Genomic DNA, 19,234 nt, shown 5'->3' with positions numbered 1-19,234 from the left:
TCTGATGGCTTTCCCAAAAGAAAATGTCATTATGGGGTATAAGAAAGTAAAGGTTCCCCTTGCACTTATGTGCTAGTCGTTCCTGACTCTAGGGGGCGGTGCTCATCTCCGTTTCAAAGCCGAAGAGCCAGCGCTGTCTGAAGACGTCTCCGTGGTCATGTGGCCGGCATGACTCAACGCCAAAGGCGCACCGAACGCTGTTCCCTTCCCACCAAAGGTGGTCCCTATTTTTCTACTTGCATTTTTTTTACGTGTTTTCGAACTGCTAGGTTGGCAGAAGCTGGGACGAGGAACGAGAGCTCACCCCGTTACGCAGCACTAGGGATTCGAACCGCCGAACTTCTGATTGAGAACCTCAGCGTCTTAGCCACTGAGCCACCGCGTCCCGATTATGGGGTGTAAGGAGGGACAAAATAAGCTACCGATTGAAGGCATTTGGGTCCTGTCCTTTTGGGAAACGAGCAGCCACTGTGGCTGGCAAATATCAGGAACGATTGTGCTAAGAAGCACAGCAGGAGAGAAAGGAATGAAGGGGAGGGAGGAGGAGGGGAAAAAAAAAAAGGAAGCTATAATATTAGTACCAAAAACCCGAGGGATTTCCCTACAGCTGGAGAGGAAACGGTGCAGCAAAAGTTAGATGCTGAAAATCAGCAGGGACATGTATAACACTGCAGAAGTGGACAGGTGCTCTACAGAGAGATTTCTCTTCTGTAATTTCTTTCAGGTACGCTGGGAAAACCTACCAGGAAAACACAACAGTTTTGTTTGCCGTACAGAAACAAAGAGGCCATAATGAAGAATCCCAGTTCGTCAATGGCCACAAATGACCACTTAGAAAAACAGACCCGAAGACAATTTCTCTCTGCTGAGGAATTAAAAATAGGCCGGAGATAACGCAGCAGCAGGGAAAGCTATTCCGGGATTCTAAAATAGCCGGGGAGGGGTGTGTGTGTGTGTGTGTGGATGGGTCATTTTTAGAAAAAGCTTTATTTTTACTGCAAGGGTTTCTTCGCTGCACAGAAAGCTCGGGCGGTGCCAAAGCTCGCTCACACCCCGCAGAGACACGACTGGTGTTTGTGGGTGTAGCTCGGACGGATCGGCCTCCGTCCGTGGCTGGTATGGTTAACATTCCTGGGGGAATCCGATAAGCTATAAATTTAGCAAAGGGCAAGGATGGGCCAAAAGGAAACCGATTCGATGGAGGCCGGCCAGCTTCTCCTAGGGGGCTTCCTCTCTTCCAGCCTGGAACTTGCCCTGTTCAAACAAACTCCAGGCCCTCTAACTATAATACACATTTTTCTCCCAGTTTGTGTCACCGCTACCGGTTCACTTGAACCGGTCCGAACCGATTGTGTTTTACCCTCCAGTCTCCTAATCATCTTAGTGGCTCTTCTCTGCACCCTGGTTCATTTTTTCCATTTATTTTTAAAGCAGGTGGCATACTTTTAGAAAGTTTTCTTATCTTATAATTCTTATAATTTTATTTCTATGCCGCCCTTCTCCCGAAGGACTCAGGGCGGTGTACAGCCTATTTAAAAACACAAGACAAACATCAATTAAAAATTAAAAATTATTAAATAAATTCGGCTCAATTTAAAACCCCAGAAATTTAAAATACCCCAATTTAAAATTATTATGTTGAAAGCCCGGCCTGGCGGAACAACAGGGTCTTCAGTGCACAGCGAAATACCCGGAGGTCGGAGATCTTACGTATTTCCGGGGGCAGTTCATTCCACAGGGCTGGGGCTCCCACAGAGAAGGCCCTCCCCCTGGGTGTCGCCAGCCGACATAACTTGGCCGATGGCACCCTGAGGAGACCCTCTCTGTGGGAGCGAACTGGCCGGTGGGAGGCTATTGGTGGCAGAAGACGGTCTCGAAGGTACCCGGGTCCTATGCCATGGAGCGCTTTGAAGGTGGTGACCAACACCTTGAATCGCACCCGGAAGACCACTGGGAGCCAGTGCAGCTCGCGCAGGAGGGGTGTCACGTGGGCATAACGAGTTGCGCCCATAACCACCCACGCGGCCGCATTCTGGACCAGTTGGAGCCTCTGAGTGCTCTTCAAGGGGAGCCCCATGTAGAGAGCATTACAATAGTCCAGCCGGGAGGTGACAAGGGCGTGAGTGACCGTGCGCAAGGCGTCCCGGTCCAGAAAGGGCTGCAACTGGCGAATCAGATGAACCTGATAAAAGGCCCCCCTGGCCACGGCCGTCATATGCTCTTCTCTGCACCCTGGTTCATTTTTTCCATTTATTTTTAAAGCAGGTGGCATACTTTTAGAAAGTTTTCTAATTTCCAAGGGTAAAATGTAACCGAGACTTTCCTCTCTATGCTGAGGCGATGTAAGGGGAAAAAAAAAACACCCTACTCCCGTCTTTGTAAAATGGCAAGCAAAATAATAATAAAAGGGTAAACTCGGAAAGGGTTTTAAATGCCCCAGCCAAGTCAGTACTTTAGAGTGGATTATTCTCCTTGGGAAGAGCTTACTTGTAGAGCGCTAAAATGACAGGAGTAGGGAAGGTTAATTGGGAAGAGCAAAGAAACAGTTGGGGAGAAGGCATGGGTTTCTGTTTTTGAACACGATAATGGCAGCGAGATTATTATGTGCACAAAGATGGAAAGGTTCGGCTCTACCCACAATGAAAGAAGACGAGGAAACTTGCTGAGACGGCTAAATTGCCCTTTTTTTTTTGTTGAGAGAGAAGACAAATATCACTGACTGGAAACCCCTTATAGACATTTTGTGTAAAACAGGAAAAAAAAATGCATTCGTGATTCATGGTTTTGATGACTGGACAGGATAAATAATAGAGGGACGAGAGTTATAGTGTAACCCTACAGTAACAAGTAAATTTTTATAATAGCTATAAAGAAGATTGAAAGTCACGTTTGTGTATCGTCGTTTTTTCCTGTTCTATTTTTCTTTTAGTTTTCTCCTTTCTTGTACTTTTAGAGCTTCCTCTTCAGTTTCTTTTTCTTTGTACTTCCTTCCTTTTAAAAAATGTTTAATAAAAAATGTATAAAAACCGAAGTGGGGGGGGGGGGAGAGATGAGTAAAATTCGCAAATCTTATCCTAATACCCTCTAATTCTGTCCCAATCATTCTTCTTATAGCCCTTTAAGAACAAGAACTGTATATCCCTGCTCTCTTTCTCTCCTGATTTCACTCACGGAGATGTTTTTGTCAATGAGCCTCTCCCAAACTTTAAAAGCAAGCTGCTAGTCCTTATGATAGTCAGTGTAGCCAATGAAGCTACATGTATTTGTGTGTGTTAACGTAAAAAGGGAGCAAGGTAACCATGGACCTCTGTACCGAACATCCTGTGCCACCTGACTTTGTGAGTTTTGGATAATTTTTTTTTTTAAAGAATAGGAAAGCAACATGCTGCAAAGTCAAATAACAGCCTCCAAAGTCATGTGAGAATGATTGTGAACTCGCAATCGTGTTCGAATATGTGCTGTCAAGTCACTGTTAATTTTAAGCCATTTTATGACTTGTGGACTTCAACTCCCAGAATCCCTGAGCCAGCATGGGGAAATATGGCCATTTTATGACTCATGGACTTCAACTCCCAGAATCCCTAAGCCAGCATGGGGAACGATGGCCCTTTCATGATTCGTGGACTTCAACTCCCAGAATCCCTGAGCTAGCATGGAATCCTGAACATGGCTGGCTCAGGAATTCTGGGAATTGAAGTCCCCGAGTCATAAAGGGGCCATCGTTCCCCAACCCTGACATAGATGGATGTTTATGGAGACTCTCAGTCATCCAGGTCATAGTTTCCCCCCATTACAACCGATGAAGCTTCTTGGATAAGAAGCGAAACGTCTTCTTTTTCTTCTTCCTCAAATAATAAAAAAGGGGGCATCTTTGAGGCACATAGCTGGACCTTCACCACAATGAACTGTCCCCAAACTTGTCCTTCAGGTTCCACTTCGATTGACTGCTTGTCCTCTTCTTCTCTTCCCTTCCATCTTTCCCAGAAGGAAGGCCTTCTCCAGAGAGCTGGGCCTTTGCACTGATTGACTGATGGACATCACGTCCTTGTCAACTCTTCACGACCACACAGAATTCCTCAGTGATGGTCCTAACCTGGTCTTTCAGATCTTCTAAGGGTGCCCTCATCAGCACCAAAACTAAATCCCTTCACCTTGCAATTGGTCGTCCTCTTCTCCTTCCTTCCTTCCTTCCTTCCTTCCTTCCTTCCTTCCTTCCTTCCTTCCTCTCCAGATCCAGGCTCCATCAAAGCCTTCTGGAGAGAGCTGGGGCTTTGCACTAATTGACTGGTAGACATCAAAGTTCTCGTCAACTCTTCATGACCACAAAGAATTAATTCCTCAGTAATGATCTAACCTGGTCTTTCAGATCTTCTAAGGGTGCCCTCATCAGCACCAAAACTGAATCCCTTCACCTTGCGATTGGTCGTTCTCTTCTCCTTCCATCCATCCATCCATCCATCCATCCATCCATCCATCTTCTCCAGATCCAGGCTCCATCCAAACCTTCTTCATGTCTCCAAAGTAGGAACTTGGGACCTCAAAGAGCCATCTTGTGCCGGGCTCATCCTATCTTTCGAAAAAATTAAGCCCTCCTTCTCTCTCCCACAAGCCTCCCGACACACTGGCACAAACACACACACACACACACACACACGCAAACAGGCACCCACTCGGGCTCCCCCCCACCCCCCACCCCTTTCCCCCCGGTGATTCATTTTCCTCCCACACGGCTCAGCTGCTTTTGTTTTCCTCGGCAAGCGCAATGTGTCTAATACATGGGGAAAACACGCCGTGCCAAACGTCGGAGCTGTTGGGAACACACACGGATGTCAAGGTAATGACGTCGTTGGCAGAGGAGCGAGATCGGGCGCAGTGCGGGGCGGGAAGAGGAGGAGGAGGAGAAGAGAGAAGAGAAGACTGTGGTTCGCTTGGTCTGGCCTTGTTCGGGTGAGAGAAAATGAATGTTGTCTTCTCCTTCCTCTCCGTACGAAGCCTTGACCTTCGAACGAAGCCTTGCTACTCGCTGGTTGTCCTTCCTCCTGCCACAGATGCTTCGTTCTTGTCTCGTGTCCGGCTGGAGCATCTCATCCGCCTTCTGCTTTCCCGATTTTTGACGTCGTTGAAGTCGTGGGATGTTCTGACTGCTCAAGGCCCACTTTTTCTCCCCGGGGGTCGCAGAGGGCTCCTTTCTCTTTCTCTCTCTTCTTCCCCCCCTTCTCTCTCTCCCTCCCTGCCAGCCTCCCTCCCTTCTTCCTTCTCCCTTTTACCTATTTGTGTGGAAAACAAGCTATTTCCACCCCACCTACTCATAAACACAAGAAGCGAGCGAGCGAGAGAGAGCCAAAGGAAAGAACACTATGTTTTTCAGACCAGCCTCTGCCTTAGCAACCGAATTTTTTAAAAAAGAAAAAAAAAATCTTTATGGGGGGAAAAAAAAAAGAATGGAGAGCTTTGGGGAAAGGAGAAGGAAAAAAAAAAAGAGGAGGGGGGAAAAAAACACGACAGAGGGCTCTTTACTGTTCAGAGAACTCCAGGAGACCCGTCTTCTGCTGTTAATTACAGTCCCTGGAACCTTTTCAAGGCCACAAGAGTTGGTGGGGCATTGTAAAATGAGAGCAGCTAGGACAGAAGCAGCCTCTTCCGGGAACTATGGCGGAGAAGGTGAAGACCAGAGCAAGGACTTGGGAGAGGAGGAGGAGGAGGAGGAGGAGGAGGAGGAGGAGGAGGTGGAGGAGGAGGAGGACTGTAGAGTCCTGGAGGCTCTCTGAGCTTGGTGGTTTTTCTTGCAGGCGTTTCATTACCCAACTAGGTAACTTCATCAGTGCTAGAAGGGAGTGGGATTTGCGAAGAGGAGGAGGAGGAGGAAGAGGAGGAGGAGGAGGAGGAGGAGGAGGAGGAGATGGCAAGACTTTTAGACACAGTGTGGCGAGGCTTGTTGGAGCTTGGCGCAAGGACCAAGAATCAGGGTAAATCCCTTCCCCTGGCTATTCTTCCAAATTTTGGAACAACAGGGAGGGAGAGGGAAAAGGGGCGTATCCTGAGGTGCCAACCCCAGCTCAACCCCGTAGGAGTTGGCAAAGCCCGTCCACCTTGAGTAGGTGTGGGGAACCTGTTGCTACACCAGACCGTGGCTGAGCTACAACTTCGGTGTGTGTGTGTGTGTGTGTTTGCCTTGGAGGTAAAAGGGATTGAGACACCTTGGAAAGGCACCGCTCTGTGGAACGGAGCAGGGAGAGCCATACTTTGAGGAAGATGGAGAGACGTCGCCATGTTTCTGGAGGAAGTTCCTGACGCACCGGCACCACCTGTCCCTCGCCATCCTATGCATCTGTTGGCATTTTGGGGCCTGCCGAAGCATGGTTATCGCTCATGATTCGAAGGGGGGGAGAGAGAGAGAGAGAGACAGACAGACACACAATTGACTTCCAGAGCTGATAAGGGGTGCCAGAGGGATAGGTTGTGCTGGGTTCACACAAGACATTTCTCTCCAGAGAGGAAAGACGGGATCTCTTTGGAAGCCAAGAGTAGGATCAGGGGAGAAGGAAGGGGCTTCTCACTGAGGAAAAAGGGACACGGGGTTGTTTTAGGACGTCGTTCCATGCGGCCATGACCCAACCTTCTCTAGCATCAAGGTGGCGTCAGGGCCATCCTGTAATATACATAATATTGGTGTATGTGTGTGTCTAATGAAGACGTTTAGCAACGGGATGAAGGCAGAAGAGCTTAACTGGTTGATCCAATGTCCGTCAACCGTGTCAACTTTAAGATGAGTGGACTTCAACTCCCAGAGTTCCCCAGCCAGGTTTAGCCTTTCCGACAGAAACGTGTCCCATACTTCAGCCTCTTTTCAAGCTGACGAGCATCTTCTCCCTCCCCACTCCCTCTCTCTCCTCCAGATGTTTTCACCAGAATAGAATAGAATAGAATAGAATAGAATAGAATAGAATAGAATAGAATAGAGGATAGGATAGGATAGGATAGGATAGGATAGGATAGGATAGGATAGGATAGGATAGGATAAGAGAATGGAATGGAATGGAATGGAATGGAATGGAATGGAATGGAATAGAATAGAATAGAATAGAATAGAATAGAATAGAATAGAATAGAATAGAATAGAATAGAATAGAATAGAACAGAACAGAATTTTTTATTGGCCAAGTTTGATTGGACACACAAGGAATTTGTCTTTGGTGCATATGGTCTCAGTGTACATAAAATAAAAGATACATTCGTCAAGAATCATAAGCTACAACACTTAATGATAGTCATAGGGTACAAATAAGCAATCAGGAAACAATATCAATATAAATCGTAAGGATGCAAGGAACAAGATTACAGTCATGCAGTCATAAATGTATGGGACACGTTTCTATCCTGGACCTTCCTCCCTCCCTCCTTTGTCCCTTGCTTAATTTTAAGGATGGCACAGCCTTCAAAAATAATAATAATAATAATAATAATAATAATAATAATAATAATAATAATAATAATAATAATAATAATAATGTTATGCTCAGGGCTTCTTCAGAAAGAAATCCGCAAACGTGGAGCTAAACCACCGGTTTACCCGGGGGCTGTTAAAAAAAAAAAAAAGAAAAAAAAAAAAGAAAGAAAGAAAAAGACGCATTTTTTAGTCCCTGAGAAGATCACGTCACATTCTGAAAGCTTTTCCAGGTTTCCAAAAAAGGAACGAGGAGGCCAAGCCATTCCCAATTCACCCAGGCAAGCCTTTTTTTTGCATGGGAGAAAAGGAGGAGAATGCAGGTGGTGGATTTGCCCCCACCCGCCCCCCAAAAAAGAGAAAAAACCCAACCCCCAAATCCTTCTTTTAAAGAACAGCTGCTCTACCCCCCTCTTTTTTTTTTTTTTTTTTTTTTTTTTGAGCTTCTATTCTTTCACAGATCTTGTATCTCGTGACTCACTGGGGAGATACTGGTTTTCTTCTCTTCAGCCTCTTTTCAACCTTACGAGCATCTTCTCCCTCCTTCCCTCCCTCCCTCTCTCTCTCCCCCCTCCAGATGTTTTCACCATGCCTGACTTTTAATTTCAAGACCTTCCTTGAATGCTCATCCCTGGCTGGCACTGCAATCCCTCCAAGGGCCAGGAAGGAAGCCGAGAAAGAGAGTCCTGGAAGGGGAGCACAAGGTTTTTCCCAAGCTTTCCAGAATCTTGGAAAAGCGAGCAAGAGCTGTTGTTTCTCCACCGCTAACTCCAGCTGCAAGGCGTTTTTCAACGCATAGCAATTACCCGGGAATAAAAGCTCGGGCAGACAGACGGGTGGCATTGGATGCCCACGTGCAAAACGCTGAGCGCGGCGTGCAAATTAGCTCGGAAATCGGGGTGCCAGCGGATGGAGGAGGAGGAGGAGGAGGCCAGGATCCCATATATCTGGGGCGTCGCGCCCTACATACAGCGAGATGACGAGAAAGAGGAGAAATAAAGGAGAATGTTTGCAGTTTAGGGTTGAAATGAGGAGGGGGGTGTCCTATTTATTTATTTATTTATTTATTTATTTATTTATTTATTTATTTATTTATTTATTATTTATTTATTAGTTCAATTTATATGCCACCCTTCTCCGGAGACTCAGGGCGGCTTACAATGCGTTAAGCAATAGCCTTCATACTTTTGTATATACCTGCTTAGTAGGGCTTTCGGCCCCTCCCCCCCCCAAGCGATGTTCTTTCTTTTTTTTTTTTTAAAGTCAGCTTATTGCCCCCACAAACCGGGTCCTCATTTTATCTGCCTCGAAAGGATGGAAGGCTGAGTCAACCTGGTGAGATTCGAACTTGCAGTAATTGCAGGCAGCTGGTGCTAGTTAACAGCACTTTAGTCTGCTGCGCCACCAAGGCTTTTCTTGCAGATGTTTCGTGACCCTAAATAGGTGACACCATCAGTGCTAGTAAGGAGTGGGGTTTGCTCCCACTTCTTACTAGCACTCTTTACTGATACTGATGACGTTCCCTAGTTAGGGTCACGGAAGGACTGCAGGAAAACCAGCAAGCTCAGAGAGCGCCAAGGACCCCCTCAAAGAAGAAAAAGTTAGGATAGGTACAGATACAGATTAACTCTGTATCTGATTAACAGATTACAGATTAACAGATTACAGAGTTAAGGAAGGGACCTTGTAGGTCATCTAGTCCAACCCTGTCCAAGCAGGAGATCCTACACCATTTCTGACAAATGACAGCGGACGTGGCAAAGACAGTGGAAGAGAAGAGAAAGAACCCATCTCTAAAATTTTTCCCTTTTTAAAAAAATTTCCTCCACTGAAAACTCCAAAAAGGAATTTTGCATTTTAGGTTTTGTTTTAGAGACGGGGGTGTGGGGTGTGGGGGGTGGGGGGAGATGCCTGATGAATGTGGGCTGTCGGACCTCCCCGGCTCGACGGCAAGAAGACGCGAGCCTGGGTGGGACGAACGAACCGTGGCCAAACGTCAAAGGAAGTCCACACCTTTGCAGAAGAGAGTTCGAAGGGAGGGGAGGGAAAGGAGGAAGCAATGGGGGGGAGGAAAAGAGAAGGAGAAATGCAGCCAAGCAAGCTGGAATTAACAATGGCGAGGCAGAACAATAGCCACTAATGGAATGGGCTTGTGGAAGGAATTGCAAATGGCACGGAGAACAAAAGAGACGTGGCAGGAGTCCCAGGGCAGGGTTCCAAGAAATGCCAGCTGGGGCAGTCAAAGGGGGGGAGGGTGGGTTTCACAGCCTCCGAGGGAATGTCTGGCAGCCTCAAAGGAGGTTCAGGAGAGAAGGTGGAGCTGCTGGGAGACCGGCAAAGCAAGGAAGAATTTCAAGGGGTGTGTGTGTGTGTCTCGGCGGAGAACTTCGTGGAACCCGTCATGGTTGAGGGGCTTCAGATTTAGGGGGAAGCTCTCTGGACGTCCAGGGTTGTAGGCTGGGAAGGGCGTCCATGGAGAAGACGATGACAAAACAAGGTGGTCGGGAACATGGCACCCATCGTGCAAAGTTTGGCCTTTTGACGGGCCACGAGACGGGGTTCTTCTCCTCGGTGGCTTTGACTGTCACACCGGAGCTGTGGACTTAAAATGGAACGGAGGGACATTCCTTGCCCATCGTCGGATCGCCTGCGAGGCTGAGGAAACGACTGCGATGAGTTAAAAAAAGGAATCACAGAAGGGGCTTTAAGAGGTCGTCGAGTCGCCCTGGGTCTTCAGAGAGGGGCGGCATATAAATTGAATCAATTAAATTAAATTAATTAAATTAAAACCTATACCAGTGATGGTAAACCGTTTTGCCATCGCGTGCCAAAAATGGGGGAAGCACCGGAGGGGGGGGGGTCACACACATGCTGGCCCACACCCATAATTCAATGCGCCTCACCCCCCTACGCTCTTGGCACGCGATGGCATGGTGGGCCCAGTAGGCCCTTTTTTTCGCCCTCCCCAACCTCCAGAGGCTTTCTTGGCGCCTGGGGAGGTCAAAAACAGCCTTCCCCACTCCCCCTGGAGGCCGGAAAAATTCTGGTATTCATTGCAGTTGTTAAGTTTGAGGACTCCCTGTGTATTTTGATACGGATATCGAATGTTTTTCTTTCCATTCCTCTTGGATTAGTTGCTTGGTTTCTCCCACCCCCCTCCGAAAAAAGGCTGCGGGCACCTGCTGTAAATGGGTGGGAAGAACAGTGAAATAATAATAATAATAAAAAAAAAATGAAACAGAACAATATAATAAAATAAAAGAGAAATGCAATGGAATAAAATAAAGTAAATAAAATAAACAATAAAATAGAAGAGAAATGCAATGGAATGCAATAAAATGAAATGAAAGGGAGGCATCAAAGAGAAAGCAACAATGGGCAACGATTGAAACTCAGAAGCACAAGTCACAGCTGACGGTCTGTTTCCTGCTTGGGAAAAGCAGAGAGAGGCCAGTGAAATCTGAAATCTCTGCTTTAAAACAGAATGTTCCTTTTTCCCCTCCCTGCCTTTGTGCCTGCATTTGGCAGTCTGGGCTTTTTCTAAGGGAAGAGAAGGAGAGAATAATAATAATAATAAAAAAAAATTTGGGAGGGTGTGGTGGTGGTGGGGAGGGGGGGAGAGGAGGAGGACTTTCTTCTCGTGGGTGGGGGGAGGTGGGGGGCGATTTTGGGCCAGAATTCTCTGGGTCTTTCTCGCGCCCACTTACTTCCTATTTTGCCTTTGCAAAACCTTCTTTCTGCCAGCCAAACCGGGCCCAATTGTTTCTGTCTTTCAGTTTTGCATCTTAGCAACCCACCAAACGTTTTTACTAAATAAGGAGGCATCCAAAAACACCATAGTAACGCAAGCGTTGGACCTGCGGTTTGTAGAAAACTTTTGGTATTTAGACGTTTGGATCAATTTATCTATCTTTCTTTCTTTCTTTCTTTCTTTCTTTCTTTCTTTCTTTCTTTCTTTCTTTCTTTCTTTCTTTCTTTTTCCATTCCTTCCTCCCTCTCTTCCTTCTTGCTTTTTCTTTCTTTCTCTCTTTTTTACTTCCTTCTCTTCTCTTCTCCTTCCTTCCTTCCTCTCTCTCTCTCTTACTTCCTTCCCTTCCCTTTTCTCTTTTTACTCCCTTCCCCTTCCTTCCTTCTTTTTTACTTCCTTCCCTTCCCTCCTTTTTCTTTCTTTCTCTTTTTTTACTTCCTTCCCTTCTCCTTCCTTCCTTTCTCTCTTACTTCCTTCCCTTCCCTTTTCTCTTTCTACTCTCTTCCCCTTCCTTCCTTCCTTTCTCTTTTTTTACTTCTTTCCCTTCCCTCCTTTTTCTTTCTTTCTCTCTTTTTTACTTCCTTCCCTTCCCTTCTCCTTCGCCTCTCTCTCTCTTCTTAATTACTTCCCTTCCCTTTTCTCTTTTTACTCCCTTCCCCTTCCTTCCTCTCTCTCTTTTTTACTCCCTTCCCTTCCTTCCTTCCTTTCTCTCTCTCTCTTTTTACTTCCTTCCCTTCCCCTTCCTTCCTTTCTCTTTACTTCCTTCCCTTCCCTTCTCCTTCCTTCCTTCCAATTTTACCACCTTCCCTGCCACCGTTGTTAAGCGAATCACTGCAGCTGTCCAGTTAGTAACCCGGTTGTTAAGTGAATCTGCTTTCCCCGTTGACTTCGCTTTGTCCAGAACGTCACAAAACGAGATCACGTGACGACCCTGGGGACTCTACAACGGTCGTAAATATGAGTCAGTTGGCAAGCATCCGAATTTTGCTCACAGGACCACGGGGGATGCTGAAACGGTCGTTAAGTGTGAAAAACGGTCCTAACTCGCTTTTTTTCCCCAATGCTGTTGTAACCGAACAGTCACTAAACGTAGTTGTAAGTAGAGGACTGTAATGAGGGGGGAATTCAAATAGGCAAACATCCAGTGGGTTTTAGAATAAACCATCATGATTATCAAGAGGGTATTTATTTATTTAGCGTATAAATAAATAAATAAATAAATAAATAAATAAATAAATAAATAAATCAAGAGGGTGAAAACCTTGGGTAGCCAAAAAGTGTATGAAAGACAAAACAAACAAACAAAAACAAACCAGAGTTGGAAGGGACTTTGGAGGTCATCTAGCCTAACCCCCTTCTGCTCACGCAGGAGACCTGCGCTAGGGATTCGAACCGCCGAACCGCCGACCTTTCTGATCGACAAGCTCAGTGTCTTTAGCCACTGAGCCACCTGGTCAGATAACGAGAAATGATGTTATATTGAAAATATCCCGCTCAGAAAGGACTTCTTAAAGGGTAATCACAAACAGGAACCTGAAAAGAAGGTGAAATAAATAAATAAATAAATAAAAAAAACCAGGAAAGATCAGACTGAAACTCTTTTTACAAGCGGTATTGTGGAAACGTTTGCAGGCGGAGAGCATCTTCGGGGGGACGGATTCCATTTAGAAAAGCGAAGCATGACAAGCAATAGACCAGCTGTCAAAGAAGACAGGATGAGACACAGGAAGAAATAAGCGCTGAATTGTTTAAGGTTACAGGCAAAGACGCGGTAAAGTGCTAACAGCTCTCTGTCAACAGATCCATTTCTATGTGTGGCAGATCTGATTATCCCTCCGCGGAAACGTCGAAAAGGGAACAAGAATCTACCGTAGGAACTGAAGGTGGAGAGGCTCCGAACAGATGTGTCCAGACACGCGTGCATAATATTATCCTTATATCTCTTTATTGATCCATTGATTATATGCCGTCAAACTCTTAGTGATTACATAGATAGGTGGTTTTTTTCCCATGGGGATCTGTCCCCAGTCTGGTCCTTCGAGGTTTTACAAAGGTGTTCCCATCACCAACGTAACTGAGTTTAATATAAAACTGTTAAATCGTACAGAGAGACAAAAAAATGCACGACGGAATACAACTGGCAACTTGGGAAGAGATGTTCTCTGGAATGGAAACCAAAGGCTAAAATGTAGGCAGATGGTGATATACGCTGTCATATCGGTGATATATTGATATTGTATATGGTATTTTAGATAGACAGACAGACAGACAGTCAGACAGATAGATAGATACCGTGTTTCCCCGAAAATAAGACCCTGTCTTATATTTTTTTGAACCCCCCCAAAAAATAATTAAGGAGCGTGTTCAACCTTGGAAACTTTAAGAATTGTGGACTTCAACTCCCAAAATTTTGGGAATTGAAGTCCACAAGCTTTAAAATGTCTGGCTGGGGAATTCTGGGAGTTGAAGTCCACAAGCCTTAAAATGTCTGGCTGGGAAATCCTGGGAGTTGAAGTCCACAAGTCTTAAAATGTCTGGCTGGGGAATCCTGGGAGTTGAAGTCCACAAGGTTTAAAATCACCAAGATTGGGCATCCCTAGCCTAGTATTCTGATTGAGAAAGTTGAGGAAAATAATGGATAAGGTGAATAGGGGATGGATTAAGGAGTTTACGAGACTCCAAGTTATTATTAGAGATCAGCCAAGATTGCGGGGGGGGGACCATTTCCACACACTGCTGCCCTCAATCCAACCCAATTCAACAGCCCCCTGTCCCCACCCTGAAATAAATAAATAAATAAGCAAACAAATGCAGATCTGTTGGGATGGGAAGAAACCCCACTCCTTCATTTGCCGCCATTGTGGCTACGCTTTCGTATAAACCGAAGCCGGTTCATCTACAGAGAGTTATTTATTTTTATTTCCTTCAAAATTTACACCAGGAAATTCAGTGGCAAAATATCTGTTTTGGGTCGGGGCATTCTACGGATCCAACGGATTTCATAAAAGGTGAGACTGGAGGAGGAAGAGGAGGAGGAGGAGGAGGAGACGTTGGTGGGCTCCATTTCCACATCTGGGGCTTCTCTGAATTGATGGCGGGAAGACAAGTCCTCCACTTGACTGTCTTGACAAAGCTGCCAGCTGGAGATTTTACGTTCCCTTCAATTATTTTATATTGTACCTTCAGGCTCCGCTCCAAAGTGACTCTTAAAGAATAATCAGGCACTCTCAATAGGCAATCAAACTCAAATTAGAGCAAGGTTATAGTTGCAGTTGAGTAGCCGTATGTTTCTAAGAGTCGGGGAGATTTCCGACCGGCCCCGCAAGCCATAAGCAGAATGGGGGCTGCTGGCAGCGCCCCTTCGCTCTTGCCCGTAACAAACAGGAAGTGAAGTCTGTCCCCCCCTCTGCCACAATCAATAGGATGGGCTTTGATTCTGATTTTCGTAGCTTAAAATCCAGTGGGTTTCTCGAGAGATCTGGAGGGGGTCGTACCGCACTTCCGGCTAGGGCTGGAAAGACAGAAAACCTAGAGATCATCAGACCCATCTTAGGGCTAAGAGGCAAGTCTATCATTTGATTCAGACCGCTGAGCACAAACGGGACAGAAACCAGTCCTCGGATTACGATGCCCATCGCCGTCGTCCTCTTTATTCGTTTGTCTCGAGAGGGTTAAAAAAAAGGATGACTCGGCCAGCTTTCGAGTACTTTGCACTCAAGGAATGTGATCAAGAGGAGGAAAAGGAGAGGAAGAAGCAAGAACTAGCATGGGAAATAGAATAGAAAATAGAATAGAATAGAATAGAATAGAATAGAATAGAATAGAATAGAATAGAATAGAATAGAATAGAATAGAATAGAACAGAATAAATGGAATGGAATGGAATGGAATGGAATGGAATGGAATGGAATGGAATGGAATAGAATAGAATAGAATAGAATAGAATAGAATAGAATAGAATAGAATAGAATAGAATAGAATAGAATAGAATAACAGAGTTGGAAGGGACCTTGGAGGTCTTATAGTCCAACCCCCTGCTCAGGCAGGATGCCCTAGATCATTTCAGACAAATGATTGTCCAATCTCTTCTTAAAAACTTCCAGTGTTGGAGCATTCACAACTTCTGGAGGCAAGTTGTTCCACCGTTAGGAAATTCCTCCTTATTTCCAGGTTGAATCTCTCCTTGTTCAGTTTCCATCCATTATTCCTTGTCTGGCCTTCAGGTGCTTTGGAGAGTAGATTGACCCCTTCTCAGTGATGGGATTCAGCCGGTTCGGGCTCGTTTGGGCGAACCGGTAGTTAAATTGCTGGCTGGCTCCGCCCCTCGCAGGAGTCCCCACGCATCTCCACCAATCCAGTCTCCACCCCGGATTGCAGAAGAACAGAGCTGGGGTCTCCACGATGGGCGTCTGCCTCCGGCCACCATCCCACGAAGGGTCGGAGAAAAGGCAAACCCAGGAAGAAAAGCCCACCCCACCCCGCCGGAAAACCACAAGTGTCTCATCCCTCCGTGTGTACGCGGTGCGTTCTGGCAGTTTTTGTGGCAAGGCTCTCAGCAGGAATGCAAACAGAGCTCTTGGCAATGTCTGCCTTATGTCTCCAGCTTGGTATAATTTTCTAAACAGGGCGGCTGCCAAGAGACCGAAGTGTGAAGCGATGGGGGGAGAGAGAGAGAGAGAGAGAGAGAGAGAGAGAGGAGAGAGAAAAGATACTCGGAGCAGATTATCTCATCCAAACCCGTCTTGTGTGATTCTTCCACCCCGCCGCCCCCCACAAAAAGAATTTGCAGGTTAACCATCCTTCCCTTCTCCTTCTAAGGTCGGACAAGCGAGGACGTACCTCGGATCATCCAGAGATTCCGGTTTAAAACAAAAATCAAATCAAATCAAATAAGAGGGGTTGCAGTGACGTCTTGGTATTTGCAAAAGATTTCAAACGAGAGAGCTCCCGGTTGAATTATGTGAAGGCTGACATTTTCCTGTTTTCTTGGCATTTGATGGTGTGTGCCACCTCATCCCGGTGATGGGGGTTTATTTGACGCGCGGGGTGAAATAAACCCAGAAAGGAGCAGATTGCCAACACAAACACCGGCTGAAGATGAGTCAATGTCTCCACACCCTGAGCAATGGGTCCTGTTGTCTTCTGCTCCTGACCCACGCTCCCTTCATTGCGTAAGAAGAGTGTGGGGGGGGTTGTCTAACCTTAGGACTCCTTCAGGGCTAAGGGGTACCATGGAGAAGGTTTGCTTCTGCCCTCGTTCTTAATAGCATCTCATCCCGCATAAATCTCGAAGCTGAAATGTCTTGGTCTAGAACTAAGTCAAGATCTACCCATCTCTCCATCTATAGGATTAGTTTCCCAAATTGACCCTTAAATTATCACCACTTAGTTCGGATGGAGGGCAAATCGCTATAGCATTTAGACTTATATACCGCTTCACAGTGCTTTTACAGCCCTCTCTAAGAGGTTTACAGAGTCAGCCTTTTGCCCCCCACAATCTGGGTCCTCGTTTTACCCACCTCAGAAGGAGGGAAGGCTGAGTCAACCTTGAGCCTGGTGAGATTTGAACTGCCAAATTGCAGGCAGCCGGCAGGCAGCAGAAGGAGCCTGCAGTACTGCACTCTAACCACTGCGCCACCCCGGCTCAAATAGAGTCTACAGGTAGTCCTCGATTTACAACAGTTCGTTTAGGGACCATCTGAAGTTACAACGGCACTGAAAAAGTGACTTGTGACCGCTTTTCACACTTATGACCGTTGCAGCATCCCTGTGGTCAGGTGGATCAAAATTCAGATACTTGGCAACTGGCTCGTATTTATGATGACGGCTGCAATGTCCCAGGGTCAGACAAACCCCTTTTGAGATCAAAATCAACGGGGAAGCCAGATTCATATAACAACTTAATAATTGCAGTGTTCTTTAAGTGATTTGTTAATCACTTAACAAATGCGGCAAGAAAAATCATAATCTTTTATTACATCTATTATGTTTATTGTGTCTAGTCTAGTGAAATGAAGGACCAGGGTGACATGATAGCAGTCTTAACAATATCTCAGGGGCTGCCCCAAAGAAGAGGGAGTCAAGCTATTCTCCAAATCACCTGAGGGCAGGACAAGAAGCAACGGGTGGAAACTCATCAAGGAGAGAAGCAACTTAGAACTAAGGAGAAATTTCCTGTCAAACGAGAACAATTAATCCGTGGAATAACTTGCCACCAGAACTTGTGAATGCTCCAACACTGGAAATTTTCAAGATGTTGAATAACCATTTGTCTGAAGTGGTGTAGGGTTTCCTGCCTAAGCCGAGGGTTGGACTAGAAGACCTCCAAGGTCCCTTCCAACTCTGTTATTCTGTATTTCATTTAGCAACATAAATTGTGGGCTCAGTTGTGGTCGTACCTCAAGGACAACCTGTAGAAGCAGAGTTGCGTGGCTCCTCTTTGGAAATTAAACCTGGCCTTCATATTTGGGGGGGGCCTCTCCGTTTTCTTCCGGAGGTTGCTGGAAAACCTATCTGCCATTGGGTCAAATAAAAGGGATATACTGGGAATCATAATTCAGTTTAAAAGCTCCCGGGTTCGTCTTTCCTGTACATGAAGAATTGGTGAGCGGGGGGGAGGGGAGGGGGGGCAGTGTGCTTCCCTCTGGAGTAGTGAAAGAGCATTTTCTCAAGATTTGGGAGACCCCCACTCTTCGTCAAATAACTGGTTTGCCATCTGGACCACACCCAAAGCTCCTGAGAGAAGCTCGGCGGATATATTCATATTTCCCCCCATTTTGGGGTGGGTGGTCTTTTTCGGAACCCAGACAGTTGCTGGAGAGAATCGAGCAAGATAGGGTGGCTGGGTAACTGCAAAGACTCCAAGAACACAATGGCACTGCTTTCTATTGTCTACACAACCCTGCCTGCCCCCACGCTGAGATTTTTCCATCCATTCAACGGTTGCAAGTTCCTTCCGCTGATTAATTGTTTTCGGTGTCAGGACATTTCTCCTTAATTTCTAGGTTGGATATCTCCTTGTTATGCTTCCATCCATTGCTTCTTGTCCTGCCTTCAGGTGGGCACAGATTAACCTCCAAGTGGCCTCAACGCAGGGGTGAAATCCAGCAGGTTCTGGAGAACTGGTAGCGGAAATTTTGAGTAGTCTGGAGAACCGGTAGCAGAAATTTGAGTAGTTCGGAGAACCGGCAAATGCCACCTCTGGCTGGCCCCAGAGTGGGATGGGAATGGAGATTTTGCAGTATCCTTCACCTGGAATGGGGTGGGAATGGAGATTTTGCAGTATTCTTCCCCTGCCCTGCCCATCAAGCCACGCCCACCAAGCCACACCACGCCCACAGAACCGGTAGTAAAAAAAAAAAAAGGAATTTCACCACTGCCTCAACGGCTCTCTAAAAGGATGCAGCTCTGTCTGCAAGGAATATAAATTCCATTCCATTCCCCACCGTCCAGTCAGAGCCGAAGAAGCTTCTTGGATGAGAAGCGAAAACGTCTTCAAAGAAAAAAAAACGAGAAAGTCCAGTTGCCTCCTGAAAAAGCACCTTTGGTCAGGCTTTCTCTGGTTTTTTTTTTAATTTTTTCCCTCTTCACCAAAGCTTGAAACAGCCAAAAGACAAGCCACATGTTCCTTATTATGTGAATTCTTTATATGGTTTCGGCTTGTTATCCTCAGCGGTTCCCACTTCTGTACGCTTCCTCCTTTCCATTCCTGGTGTGCTGTTATTTTACATGGCAGTTGAACAAGTGATTAGGTCTTATCGGAACGGAGCTGCGTTTTGTCCCCACCAGGAGACCGAATCTTAAATGAAGAAGAAGAAGAAAATCTCTGTAAGGCTTCCCTATTTATGCTCCTTCTGAAAACAGCCTCCGGGATGGCACCTATCCAGCGAGGGCTTTACGTGGGAGAACTGGCGTATCACCGCGTGGGGATTTCAGCGGGATAATAGATGCCACAGGGCCTCTGTAGATGCCGTCAGAAACCGGAAAGAAAGAAAAAAGCGAGGGCAATTGTCCTGTGGCACCTTTGAGACGAATAAGTTGAG

This window comes from Pituophis catenifer, unplaced genomic scaffold (genome assembly GCF_029215685.1).
Source record: "Pituophis catenifer annectens isolate HBS135680 unplaced genomic scaffold, rPitCat1.0.hap2 SCAF_18, whole genome shotgun sequence".
Taxonomy (NCBI): domain Eukaryota; kingdom Metazoa; phylum Chordata; class Lepidosauria; order Squamata; family Colubridae; genus Pituophis; species Pituophis catenifer.
This window is presented reverse-complemented; position numbering follows the sequence as displayed.